The sequence below is a fragment of the Prinia subflava genome, chromosome 1 (genome assembly GCF_021018805.1).
Source record: "Prinia subflava isolate CZ2003 ecotype Zambia chromosome 1, Cam_Psub_1.2, whole genome shotgun sequence".
In the NCBI taxonomy this organism is placed as follows: Eukaryota; Metazoa; Chordata; class Aves; order Passeriformes; family Cisticolidae; genus Prinia; species Prinia subflava.
This window is the reverse complement of record NC_086247.1, coordinates 45,544,023-45,560,623: the sequence shown is the minus strand read 5'-3', so window position 1 is coordinate 45,560,623 and position 16,601 is coordinate 45,544,023.

Genomic DNA, 16,601 nt, shown 5'->3' with positions numbered 1-16,601 from the left:
CTGGAAATTAGCCTGAATTCCTCCTAGAGAGGCTGATGAGCACTTTTTAGCACAATCTGTTTATTTTTTGCCATATATGAGGTTTTTGTCTTTTCTAACACTTGAGAATATGTATGCATTCATTATGAACAACTTGGCTGGACTCTTATATTTATTTTCATTTCTCTGGCACTTTAAATGGCCACTGTATAGATGTCACAAGTAATGTAGATTATGGCAGTTTTTCCATACTCTTTTTATTATGTGTTGCAGCATTTTCGAATGGCAGTCACAATCTGGGATCTGCCTCTGAGTTCCAAGAAAAGCCAGTCATAAACTAGCTGTGTCTGTCTGCCTGATAAAACCATGGGGAAGCTGGGAACTACTGCACTGGCTTCTGTAACGCTTTCTCACGACCACACCTCACTCCCAAATTCTTTGTCCCAAAGATGCAAATTCTTTGTTTTGCAGCTTACTGATGGGGGCACAGAAAAAGTTTCTTGAGGAGCTATAGACCAGCAGAGTATATCTATTTTTCTTAGTACCCTTCCCAGAGACATAATTTTCAATGCACTCCACTGCTGACACATTTATCCACTGAATGACTAGTGTACTCTACACCTCCTCTTCTTCAAGTCTTTTCTCCTGTGCCAGAATATCAGACTGTAGGATTTACACAGCTGCTGGGAAGAAGTGATAAAACAACATTCCAAAGAGCAGCTTTCAGGTGGGAAGGTATAAGCAGCCTGTGAGAGTGTGGCTGCATGGCATGCTCAAGTTTCTCTTGCTAAATTTGCTATTGAACACACTCACAGATGTACCTACTTGATGATAATGTCATACTGTAGAGAATTTACAATGCTTTTCTGAAAAGAGGCCTTATTTTCCCATGTGTGAAAGTCCTGTCTTGAGCAGGTCCCAGACTCTCCAAGGTTAGTCCTTGATTACATGAACAGGGGGTAATTTGCTTACAATATTTGGAGCTATTTTGGATCTCCCTATCAGCTGAAAACTCTCTGTGCCATTATTTCCGTGTGCTGCACTTACTTGACCACCCAAGTTTGCCACTCTCCATCACCAGGGACGGAGGTCCTGATTCCTTCCATGTGGAATTTCAGCAGTACTCTTGAGAGGGTGGGTCCTGCACTGTAAGGCTGAAGCCTAGTGTCTTCAAGCCAGTAAACTCAGTCTGGAAAGGTGTGCTTCTGCACCAGTCCCAGGACTGACCCATTCAATATTCAGGCCTTGAAGAATGACCAGCACTGCTTATGGCAGATACAGAGACATTTCTTCCAGAACAGTTAGCATTTGAAACATAAACATAACCAAACCATTCTCTGTGACAACTACTGTCCACTGTCCACTCTCAACAGCTATAGATAAAAACTATATATATCTGTCTTGGGTTATGTAACAAAAAAGGTGTATTCTATTTCATCTGTTGAGACCAGCTGGGGAGATGGTTTTTTTTCCTTTATCTCTTGTAACTCCAGGGGGGAGGGAGGTGGAGGCCTTCTGTTAATGGGTCAGCTGTTAAAACCAGGTGGAGCAATGTTCCTTATCTCTTCCACAACCCATCCTCCGTCCAGGGAGATATCTGCTGTTAATGGGCTATTAAGGCTCACCACATCACTGATAAAATTAAATCATTCCATTGTGAGATGCTCCACCCAGTGGGAGGAGCCAAGCATTCCTACCTGGATAAAACCTGAGATTCAGAACAGCAAAGCATCCTCTTTTCCACTGGATTCCCACAGGAAGACTGGACTCATCTCACTGCCACTACAGGATCATCTCTACTCCAACAGAACCACATCTGTCACTCCAGGAGGATTTATTTGGACTGCTTCCAACACCCTGGCCAACAGGGTGTCAGGTCGTATTCCTGACTCTGTCAGGGTTTTCTAGGACTTTTGTTTGTTTGCTTGTTTTTTTAAAATTATTCCTAGTAAAGAACTGTTACTCCTATTCCCACATTTTTGCCTGAGAGCTCCTAATTGCAAAATTGTAATAATTTGGAGGGAGGGGAGTTTTTCTTTCCATTCCAAGGGAAACTCCAGTTTTCCCTGACAGATACCTGTCCTTCCAAATCAAGACAATAGCCATCTCTTAATTCACCTTATGCTACACAAGGAGATGCAAAACAATTCATATACAGTCAGAACTTGCCAAAAATGTTGCCACTAAAACTCCACTAGTCATTAATTTAAAATAAAAAAGGCAGCTATTAAAATATGAATTTCTATGTTTTCTGTTATACTCAAGGCAGAAAAACGATTTTAAAATTCTTCTGATGTTTTAAAGTTTACCTAATCTTAACAGAAAACTAGGTGTGCTTCAGTTTCAGTTGAAACCCAAAGTGATGTCAACAAAGACCACTCATCCACAAAACACACTTTTAAAAAAGTAAATTAAGTGCTTCAAAATGTTTCTTTCTAGGGTAAAGTTATTTTATATCAGCCTAGCTGAATTCTCACAGGAAGTAATGGAATGGTTGGCATTGGTGTCAGCAGGTGTATAACAGGTTAAAATTAGCTCAGAAAGCAGAAAATTAGAATTTCATGTGCCACTCTCACCCTCTTCTTCTTCAGATGACTAACTGCATCACTTTCTACCGGATGTCGTTGAGTGCTTTCACTTTTTTGTCCAGGTCTCTCCTGGTTCCACCACCTTTCTTTGCTTACCTCTACCATTAATAGATTTGCAATACCTTCACACAAAATGGCTGGCTTCCAAAATCCCATTCATTTGGACTCACCAGTCGCCGGGATTGAGTAATTAACTTTTAAAAAAGAAACCTCATGAACAGTTTATTTATCAGCTTAGTAAGATGGAGGTGAAACGGGAGAGGCAATGGGCCCACAGAAAACCCAGGGCCTTTGGAATACCTGTGGTACTGATATTAGAGGCACCTGCAGTGGAGGAGAGCCCCCCACGGTTAAGTGTGATAGCTGAGTGGGAAACCAGCTGTGCCTGTGACATTAGAGCCCCTCTACAACTGAACAAATGTATCAAAGGGCTGCATCAGATTGTGAAAAGCAGAACTACTTGAAGCAATTCACTTGGCTGCTGCCACTCTGCTTTGATTGATATGAACAAGTCTTATCTTCAAAAATATATACAGCTAAAGTGAGTATTTCTAGAATCACTTCAGATTGCATCTTAGAAAGGAAGAAAATTTTGCCTCCTCCCTGCCCCTCCTCCTCCTCTTATGTTTCCTCCACTCTGGAAAAGTCTTATGCATGGCTAAAACATATGCTTAATGTGGGAGGAAAAAAAGGTACCTTCCAAATCTTCATGTCTTTGACAGCAAAGAATCTGCACATATCCCTGTTCTTTAAAAGTATGAATTAGGGCTGAAGAACTACTACTCCAAAATCTCTTACCTTTTGACAGATCATTTTTGTTTGTGGTGGCTATGGTTGTCAGCAGCAGCTTGTCAAGCTTGGAACAGTATTTGATATTGCAGGGAAGGACCACCTTTTTTCTTTTAAAGAAGAGGAAATCCAGGAGGAGAATTACTGTCCATGCACAGTTGTGCATGCATTTTCAGTTTGACTCATCTGATATTGCAACAACCATCCTTGTTCAGCAGTACAGGTCTTGCACTCTACAAGGCAGAGCTGCACACTCAAGGATGGAACCCCTGCCTCCATCAGTCTCAGCACAGATTGAACTCTTGGTCCAGATGTAGTAGCACTGCCAAGGGACAACACTTGCAGTATCAAAAATTTCCTCCCACAAGGTACATTGAATGTGATTGTGGCTATATAGGGAGTGAATTCCATCCTCTATTTTCTTAATAGGTATTAAATTAATTTCTAAGAGTGCTAAAAAAATTTGATTTACAAAGCCGATTCTAACAAAGCAAGATTCTAAATATGGGCAGCTGACTACAAAATCTTTAGGAAGGACAAAAAAAAGAGACCAATAGACACAGGAAGACAGAAAAATGCAGCAGATTTTGATGAAGAAAATAAGTCCCCTGAAAAGATAGCTGTATTTAAAAGTAAAGAGGAAAAAAGTAGGCAATGAAATAAAGAGAACCGACTCTAGGTTAAGGACAATTCATACAGGTTGGCCAGTCTTATTCAATTGCTGTGTTGGTGGTCTTTTTAATTAAAGGTCAAACAAAACTGTACCAAAATCCACAGGAAGATTATTAAAATGTTTATTTAAGACAGTAGGTTGCCTGTGGGTGACAGTGCTAGTTTCATTATATTTCTAACAGTGTTTAATTAGTTTATTATTGCATTTGGATTTACTTTCTTAGAAAATTTTGTCTTTTTGTACTGTTCAATACTCTCTTCCATCCATATTTCTTGCCAGAGCTGCAACAGAAACATAACTTCTTGAGTTTAAATTCTGTATCTTAATCTTTGCATCTTATCAAAGCTCTCAGGCCTCACCAATAAGTTCCTGTGCAAATAATCAATCAAAATATTACCCTCTGCACCATTTGTCAATGCTCATCTTCTGCCCCTGATACTGGGGCAACGTGTCATGCACTCCATGCACTTCAGAACCTTGTCATTCCAAGACTGATGATGAAATCATAACTGTTTACCCTTTGGAAAGCATAGTTATCAAGTGCAAGGTGACGAAAATATTTGTCTAGGATGGTCTGCTGACCTTCTGTTCTCACAGAAGTTGGATAATTGGAAAACATGTGCAGTAATACAGTCTGTAGGGCTGCATAAACAACCAAAGTCTGTGCAGCTTCTGAATGTAACCTACTAGAATGCAAAACCCTTTTGGAGCACTGTTGGATATTCTCCATTTTTTTTGTAACACACAACAATGTTTTAAGTCAGAGACATGAGCTTGTGAATAGTTTCCCAGTGTCTGAAAATGCTCACTATCTCTTTGCTAAAATACCTCGTCTCCTTATCCAATAACAGAAGCTGAAACCTTCCAAAAGACAGCTCTATATGTGAGGCAGTACATCCAAAAACCTTTTTCCCCAGTCTTGCAGCTCATACCTGTCCAAGGCTCTGAAGCTGGACCATTTAAAGACTCAAGATACAATTCTCAGCCTTCTGGTACCTAGAGGGGCTACAAGAGAGCTGGAGAGGTACTTCTTACATGGGCAGATAAATGCAGGGCAAAAGGGGATGGCTTTAAATTGAAAGAGGATAGGTTTAGATTGTATATTAGAAAGAAATTCTTTACTGTGAAGTTGGTGAGACACTGGTACAGATTGCCCAGAGAAGTTGTAGATGCCCCATCCCTGAGACTGTTCAAAGCCAGGTTGGATAGGAGTCTGAGCAACCTGGTCTAGTGGTAGGTGTCTCTGCCCACAGCAGAGGGGTTGAAAACAGATGTTCCTTAAGGTCCCTTCCAACTCCAGCCATTCTATGATTCTATGATTCCATGATTCTGTGAATATAGAGCATAATGGTCCTGTGAAAGGCTTAGGTTGGAAACATTGCACTCATTAGACTAAGCAGCTTAAAACACATTTCTGAGACTCAAAAGGGATCTGTGATTGGCCCACACAGGTCTCCTTCGGAAAGTTTTTTTCGCATGTTTTTGGGCAGCCTTCACCTCTCAGTCAGCACCTGGCCCCATCAGCCAGCCCAGTGCTGCAGGCACCAAGGGACTGGAAGACAGTGTTGAGCTGTTGTCACTGCCCATCTGACATGATAAAAAACAGAGGGAAGGATTACTCCATGAGAAACATGAAGCTAGCTGATGCTTTGCTGTAACCCCCCTGCTATCCCACTATGGTGTCCAATACCAGAGTGCATACAGGATTTGATCTTGTTGGATGTAGCATGTTGTTTCAGACAGCTCATCCTTTTCTCTCGGCAGCAAAGTTGCTGCCCTCTACAAGAAACAGGCTGAACTATTCCTAAAAATGGCAAAGCTAAGTTTGCCTTGAGGAAAGCCTCTCGTACCAAGGAGGAGAAGATATTTTTTAGGAGTACTGGTGTGGAAAGTGAACCTTGGTTTGTGGAGAAGAAATCAGATTCAACAACAATTTATAATGGAGCTACAAAGACCAAGTACCTTGATGTCCTGGAAGAGTTAGATGTTTAGTTCAAGCTGGTGCATGTATTGTAAGATCTAACTGGAACTTTCAAGATAAAAATTCTCAGGATGTGAACAATCCAGTCTCCATTATCACTATGTGACTTTAAGCTGAATTTTACACAGGGCCTGAAATGGGAGCACTGTTGGGTCCTTGTGCTGCTCACTATGATACAAATATATAAGGAGCCCAGCAACATACAGACCTACTTTAGGATTGAAACTACTCTAAAAATTGTCCTTTAAGGCAAAATTGATTTTGTAATATGTGAGTTCTGTAGGGAACATTTTCCACATTTCTTTTAGAGAGAGTGTGAAAGTTGGCCTCTATCTTTCACAAAATAGTATTTGATATGAACTATTATTAGCTGAAAAAGATAATCTGTTCAGTGAAACATGCTCGTTTTCTGGTCCTAAACTGTCTCTGCTCCCTCGAAGCAACAATCCCACAGTAATTCAGAACACAGGCTCTGCTAATGTTATGCTTGATGCACATATTTATCAATCTGATAATTATGCTTAAAATAAGACAGGGAAATAAAAAAGGCTGACTGAGATAGAATTCTGATCAAATGCTAGAGGCAGACACAGTCCAGGTCTGCTAGCACAGAGTTTTACAGGAAAACAGAAAGATAAAATGCAATTTCACATTTTATTCAGTGCTGTTTATTCAGCTCTTTTTCCCTAAGAATCATTATCAATATTTTGAAGTTATTTATGCTTCCATTTCTGATAGAACTTGGGCTTGGTCAGCAAATCTTTTCCAGAATAGAGTATTCTTTCTTTTTTATATTTGCTCACAGATGTTTTAGGATGAGATATTGATTATCCAGCAAATGGACAAGAAAGCAGTTTCTTTTGAACCAGAGGGTTGTTTTCCTCATTACAGTTCTAAACCACTTGCTTTTTTTTAAACCTATTCAATCTTCTGGTTATGTTTCATCAGCTTCCCTTCAGGGTTCTTTTTTCTTGGCCTCTTCTCTCTCAAATCCTTAAAGTTGCAAAATTCCTGGGATATTTCACTATTTTATCAATGCTTCACAGAGCTGAGAGAACTAAGGGATGTGTTTGTCTTTCTATATATGTTTGAAAAAGTTAATGATGCTGTGATACTGCCACTCAGATATTAGTGGTGATATGTTTTTGTGGTGGGCTGACCTTGACTGGCCACCAGGTGCCTACCCAGCTGCACTTTTGCTATCTCTCAACAGATGGGTGAGAAAATAAGACAAGGTCTCAATACAGACAGGGAGATCACTCACCAATTACTGTCACTGGCAAAACAGATTCCACCTGGGGAAAATGAATTTAATTTATTGCCAATTAGAGTAGGATAGGGAGGAAAACAGACAAAACTAAAATACTTTCACCCATCCCTCCTTCTTGTTAGGTTCAATTTTACTCCCTCACTCCTGACTCTTTTATTGGAGGAAGTAGGGAGGGAGGAATGGGGGATGGGGGTTGTGGTGAGTTCATAACATTTCACCTCTGCTGCTCCTTTCTCTGCTCTCTTCCCTTGTCCCACCATGAGGTCTCTCCCATGATGTACAGCTCTTCAAGAGCAGATCCAGCACAGGTGCCCCAAGGGCAGCAGCTCCTTCCAGACAAAATGCTCCTGGCAAGGGCTCCTTTCCACTGACTGCAGCTTCCTTCAGGGCACGTTCACCTTGTCCTCCATGGGCTGCAGGAGGACAGCCTGCTCCTTACATCCTTCTCCAGAGGCTGCAGGACAACCTCTCCTCCAGCACATGGAGCACCTCTTCCCCCTCCTTCCTCCCTCACCTTGGTGTCTGCAGGGCTGCTTTTTGCACATTCTTTACACTGTTCCTTCTCACACAGCTGCTGCACCGTGTTTTTTCACTCTTTGTAAGTATGTTATCACAGAGACACCACCAGTGTTGCTGAGGGGCTCAGGTTGGAGCAGCAGTAGATACTTTTTGGAGCCAGTTGGAAATGTCTCTGGCCCACATGAGGGCAACTCCTGGTTTCTTCTCAGAGATAACACTCCTGCTGCCCTCCCTGCTATCAAAACTATAAATCAAATGAATTTTTTTTTAAGACTTCAAAAGAATATTTGGCTTGGAACATGGTGGTCATCAAGAACACCTTTGAAAATCTTAGAAATCTGATTTTTTGTCACTGATATCAAAATACTGTGGGCTGAATCTTAAGAGAAAGGTTAAGAACAAAATCTAATGCAAGTGTCGTTTTTTTCTTGTTAAATCAAGGATTGTCCTCCTGAATAGGTAATTCACAGCCCTACCAATTTCCTAAAGATCTGTTTGTACTTGATACGGATAAAGCTGGAAGCCCATGAGTTTGAAAAGCAAAGGAAACATAGGGGACAGGGAAGTGAGGGCTGAAATATCAGAAGAACATATACATAAAATTAAATGGAGGTGTTTTGTGCATCTTTGACCTCACAAGAAGATCCGTGTGATCACAGAGTAAATACGAGGCAGCAATAGTTTTCTAAAGTTTCTGAACAAGAAAATTCATTGTAAGCATTCCTTTATTTGAATTTTAAATTTTACAGCCAAACTTTTTTGTTTCCCAACTGCTGCAAACTTTTGTAATAGACATCCCTATTTTTAAGTGAAAATGTGTGAACGAAAAAAATTCTTAACACCTTCAGGCTTTGAGTGCGTGGTGAGGCAAAAATTGCTTTTAGTAGAAAAAAAAATTGAACTAGGAAGAGATTTAACATCCAGAGGATTCTGTTACAACCCACAAGTGTTGTAAGACAATATCACACACCATCTAATGTCATCTTCATTCTCTTACATGAACAGTCATGGGCTCAACGTTTGCCTCACGGTAATAAACATGAATATCAAGGTCTGTGAAGTTACATTTGTGTAAAAACTATGTTGTTATAGGTTGTCATTTAGAAAAATGATGAATGGAATCACAATATTCTTTAAAAGTGTTCTTGAAGGAAGCTTGAGGCATTGCATCTCCTATAATCAGTGGTTCCTAAAATGACCCCCTTAATGAATGAGTGACAAAAGCACACAAAGGAAAATGCACTTTGTGTCTTCTTGCCTATTCTGTGACCTAGACTAATAGTTTTCTTTTGCAATACCCTACCCCATGCTTCTGGTCAGTGAGAATGAGGCCCATTCCAGCTCACACGTGGGAATAAAGCAGCTCAGCAGGATGCAGCAGGGAGGGCTGCTTCCTCTCCTGCAAGGGCTATCTGAGAGGCAGCCCCCTGCCTTGCTGTACACCCATCCCTGTGTGCAGCTTTACGCCTCTTCCCTTTCCTTTTCTGTTTATGGTGGGACTGTAATGGAGCCTGACTATTTCACACCTCCTTTCCCTTCCTGAGAAGGGACTGAACAGCTTCCAGGCTCTGGTTGGACCCTGTCTCCTCATCAAGCTGACACTCATACATCAAATCCTTTGACAGGCCACTTTATAAACACAAATGTTGGAAGAATCTGGAGAATTTGACAAGCAACAAATGTTTGGCTTGGTTAAAAATTTTAAGCTAACCAAACCAGACTGAAAGCATTCACACCTGCTCTCCTCTTGTTTTCTGAGGTATGTTCCAGGCTGAGATGTCAGTGTAAGACAGAGACCAGCCAGTGAACGCAACAGAGAGAGCAGTAGGAATTATTTTGATCTTTCAAGGAAGGACATTCTCAGATAAAGAAGAAGACTGACAAGGTGAAAATTCTGTTTTGCCTGAGGTATTTTGAAGGTCTGGAAAGCACTTTGTGCATTGCAGTGCCCATGAGAGTCTGGAGGGAAAGTCAGCCAGGTAGTAGTGACTCCAAGGGTACACACAATTTTAAAGGACTAGACATGGTTACTTGTGTTGCTCCTTCTTCATCTTGCATCACTAAAACCTCATATGAGAGCCACTAATTGAGTGATACATATAACTGATTTTTGTAAACACAAAGCAAGTAAAATAAAATTCTAAAAAAAATCAAATTCTTAGCTAGTATAAATTAGCTTAGCCTGAGTGGTTTTAGCAGTTATGCAAAACTGAGGCAGGAGATCAGAGAATCTGCACCAATGTATAAAATATTAAGTAGTATTAATTTATTAATAAATTAGTAAATATTAAATACGTGTGTGGGTATGTGTGTGTGTGTTCACATCCATAAAATCATAATACAATAGCAGCATTCTGTTTTAATTTTTTTTTTAATTTGACCTAAAAATGGATAAAGTTGATGATCTTTTGAGAATATCAGGTTTTATTAAAAAAAAAAACAAAAAACAAAAAAACAACAACAAAAAAACCCCACAAAAACTACCTCAGTCATACACTTTCCTATTTATGGCAAGTAGTCTATGTGGCAGCTCTTCAGAGCAGAACTGGAACAGGTCTCAGGTTGGGTGACACTGACATGGTTCTCTGACAAGATGAGCCACTCAAAAGTACTGTCATTAAAAAGAATGTGTCATTTTCTGACACAATTGAATACAGGACTTTGCCTACCAAAAAGTAGAAAAAAAGCTCTCTACCTGGAACTTTACTCATTTCTCTCAGAACTCCAGTAAAAGCCCCCATGATTCCTTCCTGCTACCAAATTATTTTTGGCTTTTAAAACCTTACTTTTCCCTTTAGCTTCTGATGATTAACTCTCCCTGTAAACTGCTTTGTAATACTCTGCATGGAGGACAGTATATAAAAATAAATTGCATTGAGTTTGATCCAAACCTCATTTGACACAAAATTACACTGAGGTTTTGGGCTGCCTTTTTTTCTACCTCCACATTTCTAAGTCTGGCTGGCAAGCCAAATCATTTCTATTTGCTATCATAAAGGCTAAATAAAAGGGCAAACAACTCAATGCTTTTTCAATAAAATTCACGTTGTTATTTCAAAATGCAGTTCTCCTTTGCCAGTCCCCATCCCCATATGCTCATTCACACACCACGCCACTTGGGTTACTCATGTCTTTGCATATTACAGTCTGCAGAAATTACAGAATAAGGTTCTACCTCTTTTGGTAAACCTGATTGCTGAAGAAAGAGGGAGCCTGTTGGAAAATTAGCCTTTATTTACAACACTGACAACAGTGAAAAGATGCAGCTTCGTGCTATTGTGCTGAGGTTATTACCTTCCTAGTAGCAAATCTCAGGACACCCAATTAAAGTTAACTTGCAGTTTGCAACAAGCAGCCTGTAAAGTTTGCTGGAGAGGAGCTGTCATATTGTCATTCAAAGTACTTTATATTAAACAGCACAAGACAGCGACAAAACATCTAATTATCTGATTACACTGCAAGAATAGTTTCTTACATGCACTGAATTTTGCATACCATCAATGAATACAGACTGTGCATCAGTGATTCACATAAACACAACACAAAAATGAAAATAAGACAGTGTGTCTCTGCCACTATTGTTCCTAAACTGAGAGACAGTTTTGCTGGTACTTCAAATTAACAATGGGCATTCTGGGGACATCCAGCTCAAGAACAGAAGTTTGTTCTCTTCTGGTTTTGGTCCTGCACAAGGTGCATGGTGGCCAGAGACCAGACAGCCTGGGGGGCCACCAAGAGGAGAGCTGTGCACAAGATGTTTGGCAAAGATGCTGCTCCATGGTGTCAAAAGATTTTTCTAAGAGACAATGAAGTAAAAAAAATGCAGCCTTTGCCTTATTATTTCATATATGCCTGCCCCTGACACTGCACAAGGAGTCCTTTGGTTTGGGCTAATAAAAAATGTTCCTGTGGTGTGAAGGGGATTTGCAGCTACTTCATGAGGATGTTCTTGTGCACTTGCTCTTACCCGGAAAGATCCCAGAAAAACCATAAAGGAGCCCTGGTAAAAAGTCAGACACAGATAGTTAGAGAAAATTAATAAATACCAGTTTTATGCCCAGGTTTACCCCACGTTTCTCTCACCTGCCCATTTCTCTGAGCAATCCTACAGCTGACAAAAGCAGAAGAGCCTCAGCAAGGATGTTGCACTGTTTCCCATAGCTCTTCTGCTGGTTAGTCTCACCATGGCTGGGTTACCAGCTGATTGCAATATATCTGTACTGCATGTGCAAAACTAAACATGGGTAATGCACTCTCACTTCTTTGACTACAGTTTGGGGCACAACAGAGGGGAGAAAAGGGTTCCTTTTTATATCTTAGGAGAAAAGAAAATTCAGTGGAGGCAGTTTTCTACTGCTTTACTGTATCTTCACAGCAGCCATAACATAGTCCAACTTCTTCACAGTTCCAACTCTTTACACTATTAAACACAAATCATGGCCTCTAGAGACCTCCTTTTACAGAAGGGAGAAGCAATTTAGCCTCCATAACATATCAGTCTCCAGCTTGTCCTGAAAAGGCTGTCAATTGTGCTGAATTATGTATAAAATCAATGCGAGGTGCTGTCTGCCAAAGATGGGTTGACATTAGCAATTTTATTTTTGCTGAGGGGGGTCACAAGTCCCAAATCTTCAGGATCACAGAATAAGTGCTCATTCCATCCCTACTTCTCTAGTTCTAAAATTATACCCATTTTGACTCTTTTTAGAATTAAAAAAAAGGTCACAATAAGATGCTGCTACTGTGAAAAACCTCTTCAGTTGTCTGCATTGGGCAAATTTATATAGTGTGGGTGATGGAGTGCTATTATAATCTGTCCTTTTTACCTACTTTCATTATAATCTCTGTTAAGTGGACATTCATAAACATTTTCGTTTTGTCAGGGATCCCACAATATTCAATTAACAAATTGAATATTGTTATATTCAATTAACAAAAATTTACACTTAAGACTCACTAAGGATTTTCAAGTAGTGGAGGAAATCTCCCCCTCAATAAGATACAAATATGCAGAAGCACAACACATTCATGTGAGTTGAAAGGACAAATAACCTTGTGACGATCTTCAGAGAAGCCTGGTATTTTATTTGAGACTGAATACGAATCCCATCCTTGCAAAATTGCCTTCACTGTGCAGGTGGCCCACAGACTTGCAATAAATACTTACACAGCATCTAGCTCATGACCCAGCATTTTCCTTCATGTTTCTTCCTACTGTACTTATGAGTGTTAAAATCTAATTTCGTGGCATCATCTTCTCCCTCTCCTCTAGAATGGCAGCTGATCTGATATTCCTGTGGCACCTACTAAAAGTCTGAATGTCTACTGGTTTTGAGACCATCAGCCAACAAAATTGCCATCAAAATTCTCTTCCAAATACTCAGTTCTGAAATAGATTTCTGTAAAAGCTCATTTAAACAGTGTCACCTGTCATCACAACACAGTCCAGAGTTCAGCAAATACAGTACCTTAGTGAATACAGTGAGTTGTTAAAAAATATGAAGCCATTAAAGGACATTTTTCCAAAGGAAGTCAACCGATAATTGGTAAAAACCTGGAATTGCTATGTCAGTCTCTATTTTCTGAAAGAAATGTATTCATGCATATATTACCGGTGATTCAAGGTTGTTTACCTTCAAATGCTATCATACATGGCTGCAGGAATAGCCCAGACATAAACGTTTCCCTGAGCTGAAGGCCTGGGGGACACCCCCGATGGGAGCATCTCGGCGGCCTCAGGGGCGCTGGCTCTGCTCCCACGTTGCAAGGGCTCTGCCACTCTGCGTCACCTTCTGCAAGGCACTGCTCCAGCACACGTGTTGACACCACTGAATTTCAAGGGGGAAACGTTTTTCACGAGAACTTCACCTGATGGTCTGCTTTTCAGCAAAAAGGATTGCTTTCCAGCCTCTGAAGGACAAGCCTGAAGGCTAGTGCCCAAGAGATTTCCTTGTGGTCATCAACCTGTACAAAAACCTTACTGCCATTTCAGCCTTGCCTTCAAATAGCTGAAGGCTGTGGGGGAATGTCCAGAAAACAATTAATTTTTTGAAGAAATGCGAAGGATTTGTGACCTGTTTCCTTCACAATAAAATCTAGAGATTTCGGTAAGATTTTTTTCAAAATTTGTTTCAAAATAATGTAAACAAATAATGGCACTCACTCAGCATATAAAACATCAAGGCATAGTTCCTGAGCATGGGCTGGGGATTTTTTATGTCCCAAAGAGTAGTTTAGGTGTTAAAGTCTTTTCTTAGGTATAGAAAGTATTTAATTAGTCTCACCAAGAAGGAACAACAGGAAACACCAAAGTAACTAACTCTAAGTTAGAGCTTAGATTAGACATTCTGCAGTCAGATAATTTGATCTCTAGTCAGTGTGAAATTTTGCCCCACAAAAAAATGGGAAGATCAAAAAACTTGGCAATAGTCTGGAATTTTTTATTATGAAACATGACAGCAGAGCAGGTCTTTGAACTTGCCTCTCCCGTTCCATGAGGAGTTTTTAAGGGTTGGGTTGACTATTTTTGGTAGTTTTTCTTGTTTACTTTCATTTTTTCCAAATGAGGAAAAATCAGTTCTCAGAAAGACAGGGCTCTGAATATTGTTTCCTGACTAAGTCAGGCTAAAAGATAAATTTTTGTTTATTTCTCAGTTTATCTTGAAATAACCTTACTGAGCAAACTGCTCTTGGTTAACTTCAAGTCAGAACATACTAGTAATGATTCTACATTTTTACTGTAATTCCCTCTAATCATCCTAGCACACTGCTTGTTTTTATAACTGCTTCACACAATGCCACCAGTAATGAATGTTCTAGAATTGGAACATAATTTTGATTATCTGGCCATTACTTTTGATTTATGGCATACAGAGACAGCTGGGTTTTTATAAGCTCACTCTGCAGTACTGCAGATAACAAATGTAATGCAATAATCAAACTTCTGTAATTTGGAACCCAGAATGGGTGGGCCCATGGATCTGTCTGTCTGCATATACCCATACCATATCAACACATTTTATCTTCAGAAGCAGGAGTACAAAAGTAATTTGCACAATGCTACTATTCATTATTCATACCCAGAGAAAAATATGTTTCTTTCAGAATCAGTATTTAGGCTCTCTGGGAGGGAGTGAACAACCTGAAGGTGGTTTCATGAAATTACATAAATGTATACCACCATGAGGTTTAAAAATCCATTAGTGCTCAGAAAAAAAAAAAAAAAAGCCTCTCAAAATGAATATATTTTAAGTAACAGTCATAAATAAAATCCATTGTGAACAATGAAAAATCTAACATTTTCCTGGGTGCAACACAGGAAAATAGGAACTCTACAAGAATGTTCTCCATTAGGAGGAAAAAAATAGCCAATTTAAAGAAGAAGATGTTGGTCACTTTTTTTTTTACATCATATTGATTAAAGGTCTGAAAACCAGAGCAAAAGAGATTCTTAGAAAAACTGAAAATGGGTAAGTTGAAACAGAAACAAAAGTGGAAACATTTTCTCAGACTTGCCAAGAGAACTAAGAAAGTAGGATTTGCTTATGGAAGGCAAAAGGGTTCAAAACCCCATGTATTAGATGGGAAATGCAGCAAGCAACAAGAATAATTAATAAACCAGAGTGCATTCCCTCTTTTAATGAAAGACAAATTTTCTGAAACATAGGTGGGGGGAGAAGAATAAATATGGAAGCAAATAGAAAATAAGGAACATCTTGTTGAGGCAGTAAATGATTGTAAAGGTTGCAAGGTATGCAGCAGATGAGATGTGTGGGTGCATTCCAGGGGTCCTTCATGGGCAGCTTGCTTGTGCTCAAAGAGTGGCAAGAAATCTGCAATTGTGCCTAAATCTTCTGGGAGACAACAGCTGCACACACACAAATGCATTCTCTGCATCCACAGCAACAAGACAGTAGCTCAGAGAGCTGCATGTCCACCACCTCACCTTGACTGATCTTTCCAAAAAGCTCTCTGGGCAGGGTTGCAATGTCATGTTGTCACCACAGGATTTGTCTGTCTGTGGCAGCGAAGTCAAGAGAGCACATAAATGAGAAATCTAAGTACCTAATGTATCACTGGCAATTGCTGCATTTTTAGGTGTCCTAGAAACCCACAGAGGGCTCAGGGGTAAAATACTGTTCAGGACACTGAATTTGGAAAAGGAAGACAAGCCTTCCCAACTATTGCTATGTGGAAAACATGTCCTCCAGCCTTCAGCAAAAACCCAAAACTTACCAAGACTTAAGACCTTGATTCTTTGCAGCTTGTAAAGAGAAGATTACATAAAATCTGGTGTGAGTTTTGGCACTGTTCAACTACCTAGGTAAACTGACGAAAACTTGGAAAGCGCAGTGCTGGAATGTAACCCAGCACTGACTCTGAGAACTCCAGAGAAGGGACATCTCCAAGTTCTCTGTTACACCCAAAAAGGTGTTTGGCCAGACCTCCAGGCTGGCTGGAGAATCTTGCATTGATTCATCAAAGGGTCCCCAACAAATGGGATACTCTTTCCCCATCTGTGTGATGGAAGGCACCTTGGGTCCCTGTGGGGAACACTTAACCTTTTTTCTTTAGCCTTCCTTCCCCGCTTCTATTTCCCAGCTGGGCTTTGTTGCTAAAGGGAAAGATTTTTGTTATTCCGGTGACATATATTAAGTAAAGGGAAATCATCCTATGCTTAGAAATTCCTAGGAAAGATCGTTGTCTGGAGCGAGACCAAACACCAAAGTTTATTTAAGTAAACGTAAAACAAATAAAAAACTAAGGACATCATACAAATCTAGATCATCCCTGGCTGAAAAC